This window comes from Dermochelys coriacea, chromosome 1 (assembly GCF_009764565.3).
Source record: "Dermochelys coriacea isolate rDerCor1 chromosome 1, rDerCor1.pri.v4, whole genome shotgun sequence".
Taxonomy (NCBI): Eukaryota; Metazoa; Chordata; order Testudines; family Dermochelyidae; genus Dermochelys; species Dermochelys coriacea.
In genome coordinates, this window is record NC_050068.2 from 265,532,066 (window position 1) to 265,545,606 (window position 13,541).

At 46.2% G+C, this 13,541-nt stretch overlaps 1 long non-coding RNA gene across 1 annotated transcript; it reads right to left on the reverse strand.

The window, feature by feature from the left end:
* Positions 1-10,386: 10,386 nt before the first annotated feature.
* On the reverse strand, positions 10,387-13,111 carry LOC122457801. Its single transcript, XR_006277475.1, has 3 exons — positions 13,000-13,111; positions 11,632-11,786; positions 10,387-10,475 (listed from the first exon to the last, which is right to left on the reverse strand). It is a non-coding gene; the product is annotated as an uncharacterized LOC122457801 (long non-coding RNA).
* Between the last annotated feature and the right edge of the window lie 430 nt (positions 13,112-13,541).

Sequence of the window (13,541 nt, forward strand, 5' to 3'; positions counted from 1 at the left end):
ATTAGGGAGCTGGGTAGGTGTGTCTGAAACAACCCCCCACAGAGAAAGTCAGAGTCTCCCCCTGAAGGGAGCAAAGCAAATGATACTGTAGAGTGAAGAAACAGGAGCAGAAAATATAACTTTTGAAGTCAAAATAAAAAAGACAAACTGTGCACATATATCAAATATGTAGGTGTGACATGGCATTATTTGCATCAAATATCGAGATTTCTGGGCCTTCATCCTCAATAGACAAGCTCGTCTACAGTAAGCGCAAAGGCCTAAAACATATTAACTAACACATTTTAAAACCTTATCTCTTGTCCTTATGTAGACAGTCTGGGAGCATTAAAAATAGCTGGATCCAGACAGAAGCAAGTTCACTTTCTGGAGCTCTTGTTCAGAAAAGAAGCTTATGGCAAAGTAACTAGTACAGTGTATGTACCGTTGCCAATTCCACATGAATGCCTGATCCTGCCTGGGAACCTTGAGAAGGAGAGAGCACGAGGCACTGCTGAATGGAATCAACCTCTCATTTTGGGAGAAGCAGGAACAAGCAGAAGTCTCTGACAGGACAAGCCCTTGCCTCCTGCAGCAGGGGGCCTGAGCAGGACAACTCTTGGATTCTGTCTTGTTGCCTGCAGCAGAAGATTCATTACCTATCCATTACAATGATCAGCCTCAATCCTGAGAGCTCAGACATCCAGATCGACCCCCGCGATTGCCTGTTCTCAGCATAAAATCGGAGTCATCATTATTTTGAACAAAAATCTTGACAGAATAAATATGAACTTCTTGAAACACAAAAATCCAGATGATCAAGGTAAGGGAGGATTCAATCTTTAGGAAAGATAGAAGCCTGAACTGAGCTGTGGCTGGGAGCATTTTAATAATAAAAAGAATAACCTTTTGCATTTCTACAGCACCTTCCACATGAGGATCTCAAAGCATCTTACCAGTGTTACCATATTTACCCTCATAGCCTTCCTGGAAGGGAGCTAAGTTTTATTTTTCCTGCTTTATTTTTCCAGATGAGGAAACTGAGGCATTGAGCAATAACTGATTTGCCCTAGGTCAAACAGAACAGTCTGTGGCAGAGCAGGGAACAGAATCCAGATACCTAATTCTTAACCCTCCCTCAGGATATGAGCAACTCTTCTTGATTTTAATGGAAGTTACTTGTATCCTGAAGGAGAGAACAAAGTTCCCCATCTCCTTAGTTCCCAGTCCTGTGGTTTATCCACAAGACCATCCCTTCTCCTTCTCCTGCTCCTCCTATGGTTTCCAGTATTTCCAGCACAGTTACACAGCTGCTAGTGACACCGCATATAAGTCACTCATGAATTTGCTACTGTACTGGAAATCTGCAGGGCACTGTGCCTAGTTCACCCCAAATTCTCTCCATCAACCTCTCGTCAATTTACCTCTTTTGAAATAGACCCATTCCAAAAAAAAAATCCTTCACCAGTTTTAATTTTCCCTGCCCTTGTCATCACATAAAACCTCCAACCCAGGGAACAAGAGGCAGAAGGTTTAATCCCTTCTGAAACAGATACATAAACTATAGAAGGTGCAATGTCAGTTCATCTCCTCTCATATTTTCTCTTATTTATAGAATACAAGAAAGGAACTCCAAAGTAGCAAAACAGGCTTTAAATTACTATTGTACAAGCAACAGGATTTGGTGAAGAAGATACCAGATCATGTCAGCCTCATCTTTACAAAGGACCCTAGAAAGTCTGTTCAATCTCTCTCTCTGCCCTCCCCCTTTCATTCACTCTCTCTCTCTGCTGCTTCTTTTCCCCCTTTCCTCCCTTGCTCCTGTTAGCTTTCCTTCTCAGAACTCATACAAACTTTATGCAAGCTATACTTTTCTTAAAGCAATAAACTCACCATAAAACTGGGGTTCTCCAGCCCATTGCAATCTTTGACTGCTGAGTGTGTCATTCCTTCCAATTTTCTTCAGTGGCTCACTTTAAACAAGAAAGATTACAGGAAGGGAATCTTCAAAAATCATTTTGTGCTCCAATAAATAAAATCCTGAACAAACAACTATTCAGCAGCACAGGAAGCCTGACTTGTAGGAGCCCAAACTCAGTCCCAGCCGTTCATATAAATAGTATTGTCAAGGAATTTTCTTTTATTTATTTGTCCATCCTGTGGAAATTGTTCAACTAATCGTTGCTTAGAAAATCAGTGTTTGGAGCACACTAAGAGGCTGCTCTCCCGTCACAGATTGCATCATGATGCAAGAAAATCCTTCCTTGCTAGGTAAGGGATCACGGGTAGGCAGAACATTTCCTTGTTTGCAACATTGTTGATTCAACTCTGATTAACATTTTCTACCTGGATTGGATCCTCTGAAAAAGCTTTTATTGCTCTTTAATAAACTCAGTTTGCAGACAGCTTTCCTTACTCTGCATGATGAACAGGGTGGAATGCATTATTGTGTTTTTTGACTCAGGTACAACCCAGTCATCCTGTATGTGAACCTTCTTGCAACATGAAGAGAATGAAGAACATAGACATACTGGATCCTATCTCAGACCACAACCAATATCTGAGACTTGAGAGGAAGAGGGGAAAAAGAACAATGCACTTGGTCAATGGTGCAACTCTTTACATGGATGTGGGCTCCTGACCACTGACATAGTTAATGACTTGAAGCATGAGATTTATTTACCCTTTTCTTAATAAATGTAGCGATACAATTTGATTATTGCTTAAATTCATTGAGCCCCTTTAAAAGTCAATATTTAACTCACTGGCTTCCTAAGACTATGAACTACATAGATTGATTGTCCCCTGTCTGAAGCAGCACTCCGCCTAAATATACTGATCACTAATTTGGAATGTCTCTTTACTTTCATATTATGAAATAGCATTTAAAAAAAAGCAGTTTTGTCCAACATTGACTAAATACCAATCAATCATAAATGTTCAATCATGTCTCCTGTAACTTGTCTCCTTCTCAGGTTAAATAATCCTATGGCAACATTTTCAAAATTCCCCACTGATTTTGGGTGCCCAACCTGAAACACCCTTGGCCTGAATTCCAAAGCTGCTGACTATCCACACCATTTATTCAATTGGCTTCAGATGTTCTGAGTAGCCACAGCACTTTCTGAAAACCCAGGCCTCCAAACCTTGAGGTACATGAAATCAGGGAACACTTGTGAAAACGTTGGCTCTAGACTTTGCACTCTTATCAGATAAGCCTCTCCTTATATCTCTAACCACATGTATTGCCCTTTTCTGGAACTTTGAAGTTACAGCTATACCTATCTTTATTTGAGGCGACGAAAACTGGATATGACACCCCAGGTCAGCTCCATTTCCTTGTGCACCAACTCTGAGATCCTCAGGAGGTGACTAAGCAACTTTGAGAATCAGAGCCCAAGTAACCACTCTTTAATCATGCAAATCCCTCAGAACACCTCATCCATGAAGCCAATCAATGCTAAACCACCCTAAAAAGAGCAAATATGCATATGATGGTGGTGGGAGCATGGAAACTACACTGGTTTTGAGAATGGACCATCTCCTGCCTATCCAGTGCACTGTGTGTCCAAACCACATTGCTACTTCTTGTTTCACACAACTTCAGGTACAATAATAGTGCTTAATAACTAACACCCAGGAGGTTGTATCATTGTTAAATTACGAGACTATGATTAATGCTTCTTTTTTTAAAATGCATCCACCCCTCCCTATGTGTTCTTTCATATGTTGTCACACCCTCAGCAGATGCCCTCATTATCCTTCTACGTTGACTCCTTAATATTAACCTCTTTCTATTTAAAGAAGCAGTCATTTGCTGTGATGTTTCCCACCTCTTCATATTTTTTCAGTCCTTCACAAGACTTTGCTCCTTCTGTGATTATTCAACCTCATTAACACTATTTTATGAAAGTCGTCATCAAAAAATCTTTGGCCTTACTCCAACATTTAGCCAATTATTATTTCAGAAAAACAAAGTCTTGCCACAACAATCTCTCCAACTGACATTTGGACTCTAATTAGCCAATGTTCCTTTTTTTCCCCTTTGATAATTTAACCTTGCACGTCCGCACAATACAAATGCATAACATCCCCAGCTCCGTTGTCAGGTCCTCTCACTTAACTGTCCATACACCATTACTAAGCAAATTGCAGGGGCGGTTGGGGTGGGGGGGGAAGGATTATTTTTTAAACTTTTCTCATTAGTTACAATGTTAGCCAGAGAAGATTTAAAACTGAGCTGTTCCTGACTGCTCCTTCTTATTTAAGACCCCAAAAGGGTGTCCTGGCCAAATTCCACCCTGGATAATTCCATACTGGTGAACTAAAATGCCCCTGCAGTTTAGAATGGATATAGCAGTCATCTTCACTTTGTGTCTCTTATGGGATACGTGCTCCCCAGTTGTGAAAAAATTGAATTCTAAGGCAGTCAGATATGAGAAATAAAAGTAATGTGGCTTGGAAGAAGAGCTAGTTGAAAAAATATGCAACAAAAAATAGGAATAGTTTCATGGAAAATGTTTTGTATTTTCTCAGCAGCTCTGGTTGGTTTAGATGAGGAAAGAACTTTAAATATGCTTCCCATAGCTATATGGGAATAGACCTGAGCAAATAATTCACAACAAAAAATGTATCCAATAAATGTAGCCCTGTTCTTTTACTTTCAGAACTTCTGCAATCAGGATTCCCTCAGACATACCTGAAGTTAGTAAATAATGTATTTTATCTATTTTTAAACTCTATTGCTTGTTCAAGAGTATATCCTAGCAGAGCTGCAATGATCTCTTGTGATAGGTCAGAGAATCCACATGGTATGTCCCCTGATTGGATAAGTGCACAAACATTTGCAGTGTGTATATTTTTTCATTGATATTTTAAATTTTTATTTCTGCAAACTCCCACATGTGAAGTTTCAAAATTAGCTGTCAGTAAAAAGCAAAGCTTGACTGCCTGAATGATCACAGAAAGCAAACCCAATTAAATAGTCAAAATTCAGAGCTTTCATAATGTTTGTCCATTACTAAGGGTGTGGGTGTGACAACATATGAAAGAGCACATAGGGAGGGGTGGATGCATTTTAAAAAAGGAAAAGTATTAATCATAGTCTCATAATTTAACAATGATACAACCTCCCAGGTATTATTTATTAAGCACTATTTACTGACAGTAACATTGTAGTAAGAGACAGTTCCTGTCCAAAGAGTTCTAAATAGAAAACACTATTATCCTCATGTTCAGATGGTGGAACTCGGGAACAGAGTGATTAAGGGCATGTCTACACTAGCAAAGTTACAGTGCCAGCAGTTACAGTGCTGCTCAGAGAGCACCGAAGGAAAACCGCTGTTGTGTGTTCAGACAGCTGCCTGCACAATAGCGTGTTCACACTTGCAGCGCTATTCAGAGTGGTGCACTCTGGGCTGCTATCCCACAGAGGACCTCTTTCTCTTTTGCTGCTAAGACTTGTGGGAAGGCAAAAGGGGTCACGCGGCATCCTGGGTCCTGTCCCAATGCCCCATGATGCATTGCTTTGCATCCCAGCAATCCCTGTGCTTCTGTCCGCATTTGGAGCCATCTTTCAACGGTTTGTGTACTGCGCGCCCTGCCCTGCCTCTTTCTGGCTGCAGAAATGGATCCCGAGCTGTTGACCAGTATGCTGCTCACTCTGACCAACATGTCACGAGTGGCAGTGGAGTTATTCCTTAAACTACAAAGGCAAGAGGAGTGCAACATTGATCTCACCACGCGTAGTAGCTACGACACAAGATTGTTTGTGGCATTCACGGAGGTGCTGACCATGGTGGAATGCCACTTTTGGGCTCGGGAAACAAGCACTGAGTGGTGGGATCACATCGTCATGCACATCTGGGATGATGAGAAGTGGCTGCAGAACTTTTGCATGAGGAAAGCCACATTCATAGGACTGTTTGATGACCTTGCCCCAGCCCTGCGATGTAAGGACACGAAAATGAGAGCTGCCCTGTCACTGGAGAAGTGCATGGCGATAGCACTGTGGAAGCTGGCTACTCCAGACTGCTACTGATCAGTCACTAACCAGTTTGGAGTGGAAAAGTCGACCGTTGGTCTCATGTTGACAGAAGTGTGCAGGGCCATTAATCGCATCCTGCTCCAAAAGACCGTGACCGTGACTGGGCAACATAGATGCTGACTCCGTGCATGCTCTGGGGCTGGAGCACCCATAAGGAAAAATTAGAGGGTGCTCAGCACCCACCAGCAGCCAAGCTCTTGCTGCCTCCAACCCTTCCTTGCCTCCTCCTTCCCTAAGTGCGTCGCGTCCCTGCTCCTCCCATTCCCTCCAAGCGCTTCCCACCCCCACCCCCCACCACCTAACAGCTGTTCGGCAGCGCTTAGGACTTTCCGGGAGGGAGGGAGAGGAGGAGGAGGAGAAGAGGCAGAGCAGGGGTGGGGACTTGGGGTAAAGGGGTGGAATGGGGGCAGGGCTGGGGTGGGAAAAGGCGGGGTGGGGCAGGGACTTTGGGGAAGGGTGGAATGGAGGTGGGGCTATGCTTGGAATTGCAATGCTTGTAATGCTAGGAGGTGATTGGTGCACATGATGCAAGAGGGGCCTTAACATAATTGTATGTTGCTTTGCAGTGCTCCTTTTGCTTTCACTTAATAGAATCTAATGAGGTTCAATAAGGATAAGTGCAGGGTCCTGCACTTAGGATGGAAGAATCCAATGCACCGCTACAGACTAGGGACCGAATGGCTCGGCAGCAGTTCTGCGGAAAAGGACCTAGGGGTGACAGTGGACGAGAAGCTGGATATGAGTCAGCAGTGTGCCCTTGTTGCCAAGAAGGCCAATGGCATTTTGGGATGTATAAGTAGGGGCATAGCGAGCAGATCGAGGGACGTGATCGTTCCCCTCTATTCGACACTGGTGAGGCCTCATCTGGAGTACTGTGTCCAGTTTTGGGCCCCACACTACAAGAAGGATGTGGATAAATTGGAAAGAGTACAGCGAAGGGCAACAAAAATGATTAGGGGTCTAGAGCACATGACTTACGAGGAGAGGCTGAGGGAGCTGGGATTGTTTAGTCTGCAGAAGAGAAGAATGAGGGGGGATTTGATAGCTGCTTTCAACTACCTGAAAGGGGGTTTCAAAGAGGATGGCTCTAGACTGTTCTCAATGGTAGCAGATGACAGAACGAGTAGTAATGGTCTCAAGTTGCAATGGGGGAGGTTTAGATTGGATATTAGGAAAAACTTTTTCCACTAAGAGGGTGGTGAAACACTGGAATGCGTTACCTAGGGAGGTGGTAGAATCTCCTTCCTTAGAGGTTTTTAAGGTCAGGCTTGACAAAGCCCTGGCTAGGATGATTTAACTGGGACTTGGTCCTGCTTTGAGCAGGGGGTTGGACTAGATGACCTTCTGGGGTCCCTTCCAACCCTGATATTCTATGATTCTATGAATAAAGATTGCTTTCAAACAAACAGTTCTTTTACTGAAAGACAACCACCAGAGAAGAGAGTCAAACAAAAAAGTTCATCAGGAGGGAGGTGGATGCAGGAATGGGGGAATGGAAGGTCTCAAGCGGAGGAGCGGTCCTGGGACAGCTACAGATTTGTGTATGTCCAGGGATCATACCCAACTTTCTCCTATGGAGTACGATGCAGTGGGTGCTGTACTTCAGCAGGGCCAAACTTCAGATGGATGGGTGTTGAGTGCAGTGGGTAGTGGGAGTCCACACTGCCGGACTGTGAGGAGGTAGGAGTGGGTAGAGAGTGGAGCCAGGAGGTTGATAACAGTGTGTTGGCGGCGTAGGGTGGGGCGCATGGGAAAGAGTTTTGCGACAGTGGCTGCAGGGGAGGGTGGGCGTGGAGCTGCTTGGTTTGAAGAGCTAGTATCACCTGGAGCATGTCCACTTGATGCTCCATAACTGGTAAGAGCCACTCCCTGGCTTCTTTCTGGTTTGCCATGTTCTCCTTTCAGTCCCTCTTCTCACTGTCCTGCCACTCCTTCAATTCCTTTTTCTCAGCAGCGGAGTGCATCATAACCTCACACATAAAGTCCTCCTTAGTTTTTCTTGGAGGCTTCCTAATTCTTCACAACCATTCTGCCACCAATAATAAAGGAGGCGGTTGTGCTCACAAGGTCATCTCTGTGAAGTTTAAATGCAACATTTTACAGAAACAGTATTGTTTGCAACACAGACAACACTGTTTCAGTGCTTTAAAACACAGCCAGTCACAAACTGGCTGACCCCAGGCAAGCACACATAAGCCACAAGATCCCCAAAATGGTGAGTAGCCGCAGGGGCAGGGTAAATCACTGCTCCTGGACCCTGTTGTACACTGCTTCTTGGGCACTTGGGGAGAGCCAGCCCTGTAGGGTGGGCCTGGTAATCATTCCTGTCCCCACACTTTCCACAAAAGGTGATCATTATGGAAGATCTCTCGCTGCTGTGGGTGGCACAGTGGCGCAGGAAAGTTACCATTAATAGGGCAAGAAACAAAGCAGCTCTGCTGAGGAACCTGCGATAGCAGATTGTCCAGCATCTCCACAAGAGTTTTCTGGAGATCTCTGAGGGAGATTCCCATGAAGTGAGAGAACGTATCAACAGCCTGTTCTGCCGCTCAGACTAGGCACGAAGTGGGAGACTAGCCTGCTTCCTGCAACCCTCCTGTCTCCAACAACTCGCTTCAGCAATTCCCAAAATCAGATCCACTTACCAGGGGCCTCCTCTCCTGTTTGCACTTCACCAAGATCCGACTGCTGTGACTGGCTAGGCTTCTCTGGGGTAGAGAAGAGGTCCTGGCTGCATGCATCTCTGATCTCCAAGTCATCCTCGGCCTCTGGTTCCCCCTCCTGCTCTTCATCCAAGATTGCCTCCTCCTGGCTCGGCCCACTCTCGACCTGCACATGAGCCACTGAAGTAACCACAGTGGCCTTTGCAGTGGAGGTGGGGTCACCACCGAGTATCACGTCCAGCTTTTTGTAGAACTGGCAGCTCGTGGGCGCAGCACCAGAGCGGTGGTTTGCCTCCCACGCCCTGTGGTAGGTGTTCAGCAGCTCCTTCTCTTTTATCCCACACTGCAGTGTGTCCCAGTCATGGCCCCTTTCTGTCATGCATCATGAAATCTGTCCGTAGGTATCATAATTCCAACAGCTGGAGCACAGCTGGGACTGCACAGACTCCTCTCCTCAAATGCTGATGAGGTCCAGTAGCTCGGCATTGCTCCAAGTGGGGGATCGCCTGGTGCGTGGAGCAGGCATGGTCACCTGGAAAGATGCGCTGAGATCACTGCAAGCATCACTGAGCAAACAGGAAGGGGACTTTCAAATTTGCAAAGGAATGTATGGGGTGGGGTTCACGGTGGGTCACCTGAAGGCAGGGCAGTAGAGTTCAAACTGATAATCAGAGAAGTGAGAACAGGCTTTGTGGGACACCTCCTGGAGGCCAATTGCAGCGCTGTAATCACCACGATGTCTACACTGGCACCACAGCGCAGAAAGCTGTACACCTCTCGTAGAGGTGGGTTTTTTAGAGCGCTGCATCTGTGCAGCTTCCATGCACTATGTTGCTTGGCAGTGTGTACACCTTGGGAGTTACAGCACTCAAAGCTGCTTTACTATGCACAAACTTGCCAGTGTTGATGGGCCCCAAGTGTCTTGGCCAAGGTTACACAAAAGTATCTGTGATGTAGCAGAGACTCAAACACAGATCTCCTGTGTCCCAGTCTAGCACCTTCACCACAAGGGCAGCTAAAGTGTGATTAGGCTTTTTTTAAAGACACCAATTACATTAAAGACAGTTGAAATACATAAATACTTCCTCACTTTTACTTTTCATGTAGGCAATTGCTGTAGATGACACTGGGAGACTGCACAGTCTCATATAGGAGACTCACATAACTGACTAGGTCAAAATGAAATGCAGTGGGCGGTGCATAGGTATCCCCAGCACAAGCCTATAATTCACCTCAATCTTCATTGGCAGTTCCAGTCCCAGAATATCTCCTCCCTCTGGAACTGCAAGATCCACCTCATCCCCCCCCACCCCCGCTGTCCTAGAGCGGGGATGTCCCCTGCGTGCATACACATACACACCTGTCAGCATACCTCCATCCTCCTTTGCACCACCACCAGTTAATCTGATCATGGGTATCTCACACATTGTTGCCAGTGATGTTATGAATTTTCTCATCTCCATTCCACTTCCGATCCCTAGCACCTCCACCTCATCTGCTGCTCCTCATTCTCATCCCCATCCTGTTCTTTTAGTCTCCTACCCAGTCCTGTCTGCTGTCCATCCCCATGCCAGTTCAAGTCACTTTGTGCAGTGCATCAAAAATCAAACCCAGGTGGCTGGCAGACAGCAAAGCCCTGAGTAGCCTTTTATCATGATCAATAATGTTTATGTACCTGAGCACCTCAATCAAGCTTCCCTCAGAAGTTCTTGTTCTTGCAGTGTGGGAGAGAGGTGTTTGCTTTCTTTCAACATTGTGCTTTTTGGCATTATAGGAACTTTTCTGCACTGGAACACGAGAACAAATTAGAGAGCTACCAGGCTTGAGGAACCATGTCAAAAACTGACTAGTGTTATGTGGGCGTGGGCAGAGATGGACGTAAAAACCTATATCAAATTAAAGAGGCCTCTGATTTGTTTGTATGTGGGATCGGCAGATGAAGATAGCTCTCTAGTTACCCCATCTGTCTCAAAAGGAAAGTAGGTTGCCCTACTTTCCCAAGAAAGGTGTGTCTTTGTCAGTCAGACGTAAATTGCATTTTTGGCTGCAGGAGGAAAAGTGCAGCTACCTGAGAGGGGGAGCATGAGAGAGCATGGCCTGGGAACATTAGTGTGGGACATTAAATAGACATTATGCTCATGGGAAGAGCAGCAATTGCTTGCTGTGGAACTGCAGAGCAGGAACTGGGGGATCATGTGGTTGGAAGACCATGGTGGGGACATTGGAAATGACTGAGCTCTCTCATGTAGACATGGCCTAAGTCAGTACCAAATGCCCTTGGATCAAACCTCACCTCCTCCCTGCCTGTTGGTTCAATCAAAGCGTCTCTATCCATCACTTTGTCATCCCAACCTTATCTTTAAGAGGAGTCAGTGTGTCCTTGTACCATCTTCAGGAGTGTGTTTACACCATATCTGGTATTGGGGTGTCCTAGTGCAACCCTTTCTGAATGTGTTTATGTGAGTGTCCTGTGCCAAACACTTCTTTGCAATACCAGCCCTTTTCTTTCCAGCTTCTGTGAACTTGCAAGTAGGCATGTTTTGTAACAGAGCCTGACTTTTGCTAACCTTGCTTTATATCAGCAGGGCCTGACTTTAGTTCAGGACTTAGGCCTTACACCACGCCTCCTTATACTAGGCCTCATGTTTCAGGCTCTCTCTTTCTACTACAGTTACATAAGACCATTTGGTTTTGTTTTCCTTCTCAGAGTGAACATGAGCATGAATAAAACCCTGCAGTTAAGAAACATGTGGCCAGAATGGCTGGTCTCCGATTGCTGCTAAGCCAGCTGATCCCATTCTCTGTACAGACCCCTTCCTTTCTGGCTTCTCCATAATGAAACAAACGACCGAAGAAAGGGTCTTTAGCCACTTGCGTCCCCACCCACCGCCCCTCCATCTGACCTGTGATTGGATCCCCCTCATTAGGATAATCCACTTCCACCTTTTACACAGCAAGTGCCCAGCTGTTGGTATTGGATCAGGTGACAGCAGCTGGAGGTGGGAGGAAGCCAAACTTTGAAGTTGTACTGGCAGCATGTTAATTCTGGAATAAATGAGCCCTTTCTCTCTGTTGGGTCCTGGAATAGCTTGTAACAACTTTAATGAAAGAAAAATCCATGTTATTATCTACTCAGCATTTTGAACACAAGATCAATAATGGTTATTGTCTCCAGGCCTTTAGCCGGGCTGGCTCACTCTTGGCTCATGTGACAAGACTTAGCTCTGCCTGTGCAACACAGGCCAGATTTGTGCTTGCTTAACCAGCTACTTAATATCAGAAGAGCTCAAAAGGGGTGGGAAGGAGAGTGGTTTGAATTCCAGCCTAATGCTCGCCTTGTGCCAGTGAGGAGGTGCTAGACCCAATCCTTCCCACACTGCCTCCCAATCACTCCAAATAATCAGTAACTGGGGGCTGAGTCTTGGGTGTTCTCCTTGACTATTCTGACTGGATTTGGGGAGATGTAGTGACTCATGAAAATTGGGGACTGGTAGCACTAGCTACAAACAGGCAGAGTACAAAGTTGGGGTGAACAAGTTTCCCCAGGCTGCCACACCTTCTGGTTCCTGACCTGGACCTCTTCACCTTCTGCCTGGCTGTTATGCCTGAGCAGAGAGCACAAGGCATGTGGAATTGTGGCATGCATTTTGTGATGTCAAGTAGGGACAACAGGTGGAGGAGCTCCACAGACTAATTTCCAGCTGTGACCTGGACACACCTGAACCCAGATCTCCAGACGTGTGAAAGGCCGGAATCTTGCATGCACCCCCAGCCTTGGCCCCCGATCGAGATGTGGGATAAGCAGACTTAGCCCGGCAGAATCCAAGTGTGGAGGGGATTAGTGTGGGGGGATCCAGGTGGGGGGTGAGAGCTTCTGTGTGGGTCAATCTGGGTGCAGGAGGCTCAGTGGGGGGTCCAGGTGAAGGGGAATGGGACTCTAGAGGGTGGTCCAGGTGAAGGTGGTTGGAGCTCAGCAGGAGGGGTCAGGGGCTTGGCGGGAGGTCTGGGTGGCTCCAAACGCATGGGGGCTGGGCGGACAGGGGAGCAACTCCCCATACAGTGAACCCTCCCGCCACCGCTGAGGAGTGGTGGAGACAGGATATGGGGGTGGGGGGGTGTGAAGTTTCCTGCAGCCGGGGAGGTTTCTGGGGGTGGGTCTGACATGGCCCCAGCCCCTCTTTGCAGCTAAAGAGGAAGTCCCACCCTTTCCTGCCCCACCCAGCCAGGACCGGCAGCTGAGTCCAGCGCAGCATAGAAGCCATGGGCCAGGACCTCCCCAGCCCCACTCATCTGCCCACCACGGTGATTTACCTCTCTTCTGGCTGCTCCAGGCACCCAAAACACCGTGCCAGCACTGCAGGGGAGAGGCGCGTGACCACTCTTGCAGCTTCCCTTTGCTTCCCCATCAGAAAGTCAGTTTTCTGCAGGGAAGCAAAGAAATTTGCAGGGAAAACGAATTCTGCACCCACCCAATGGCACAGAATTCTTCCAGGAGTAAATAAAAGATATTATCTCACTCACCGTGTCTCTGTAATAGTCTCAGAAATCTCAGCAGTCAACAGGTGGTCACCAGTCTAGCCTATACTATTTATAAAGCATTCAACAGGTGCTAGACAGATGTGTAAAAGACACATGAACACAGCAAGGGGAAAAAAATTCTCAAGGAGAAAAGGAAATTTATTGTTTGAGTGGTTCCCCTGCTGGTGTTGTTGAATGAAGTATCATTATAAAAATCTCTTGTGAATCAGAGACAGCGTATTCAGCTTTACTGATTTTATAGAAAATTAACCCTGAGCTTTGGTGGACGGGGAGGAAAGGGACTCAGGAGGATCTGAGGGGAGGAAAGGACACCA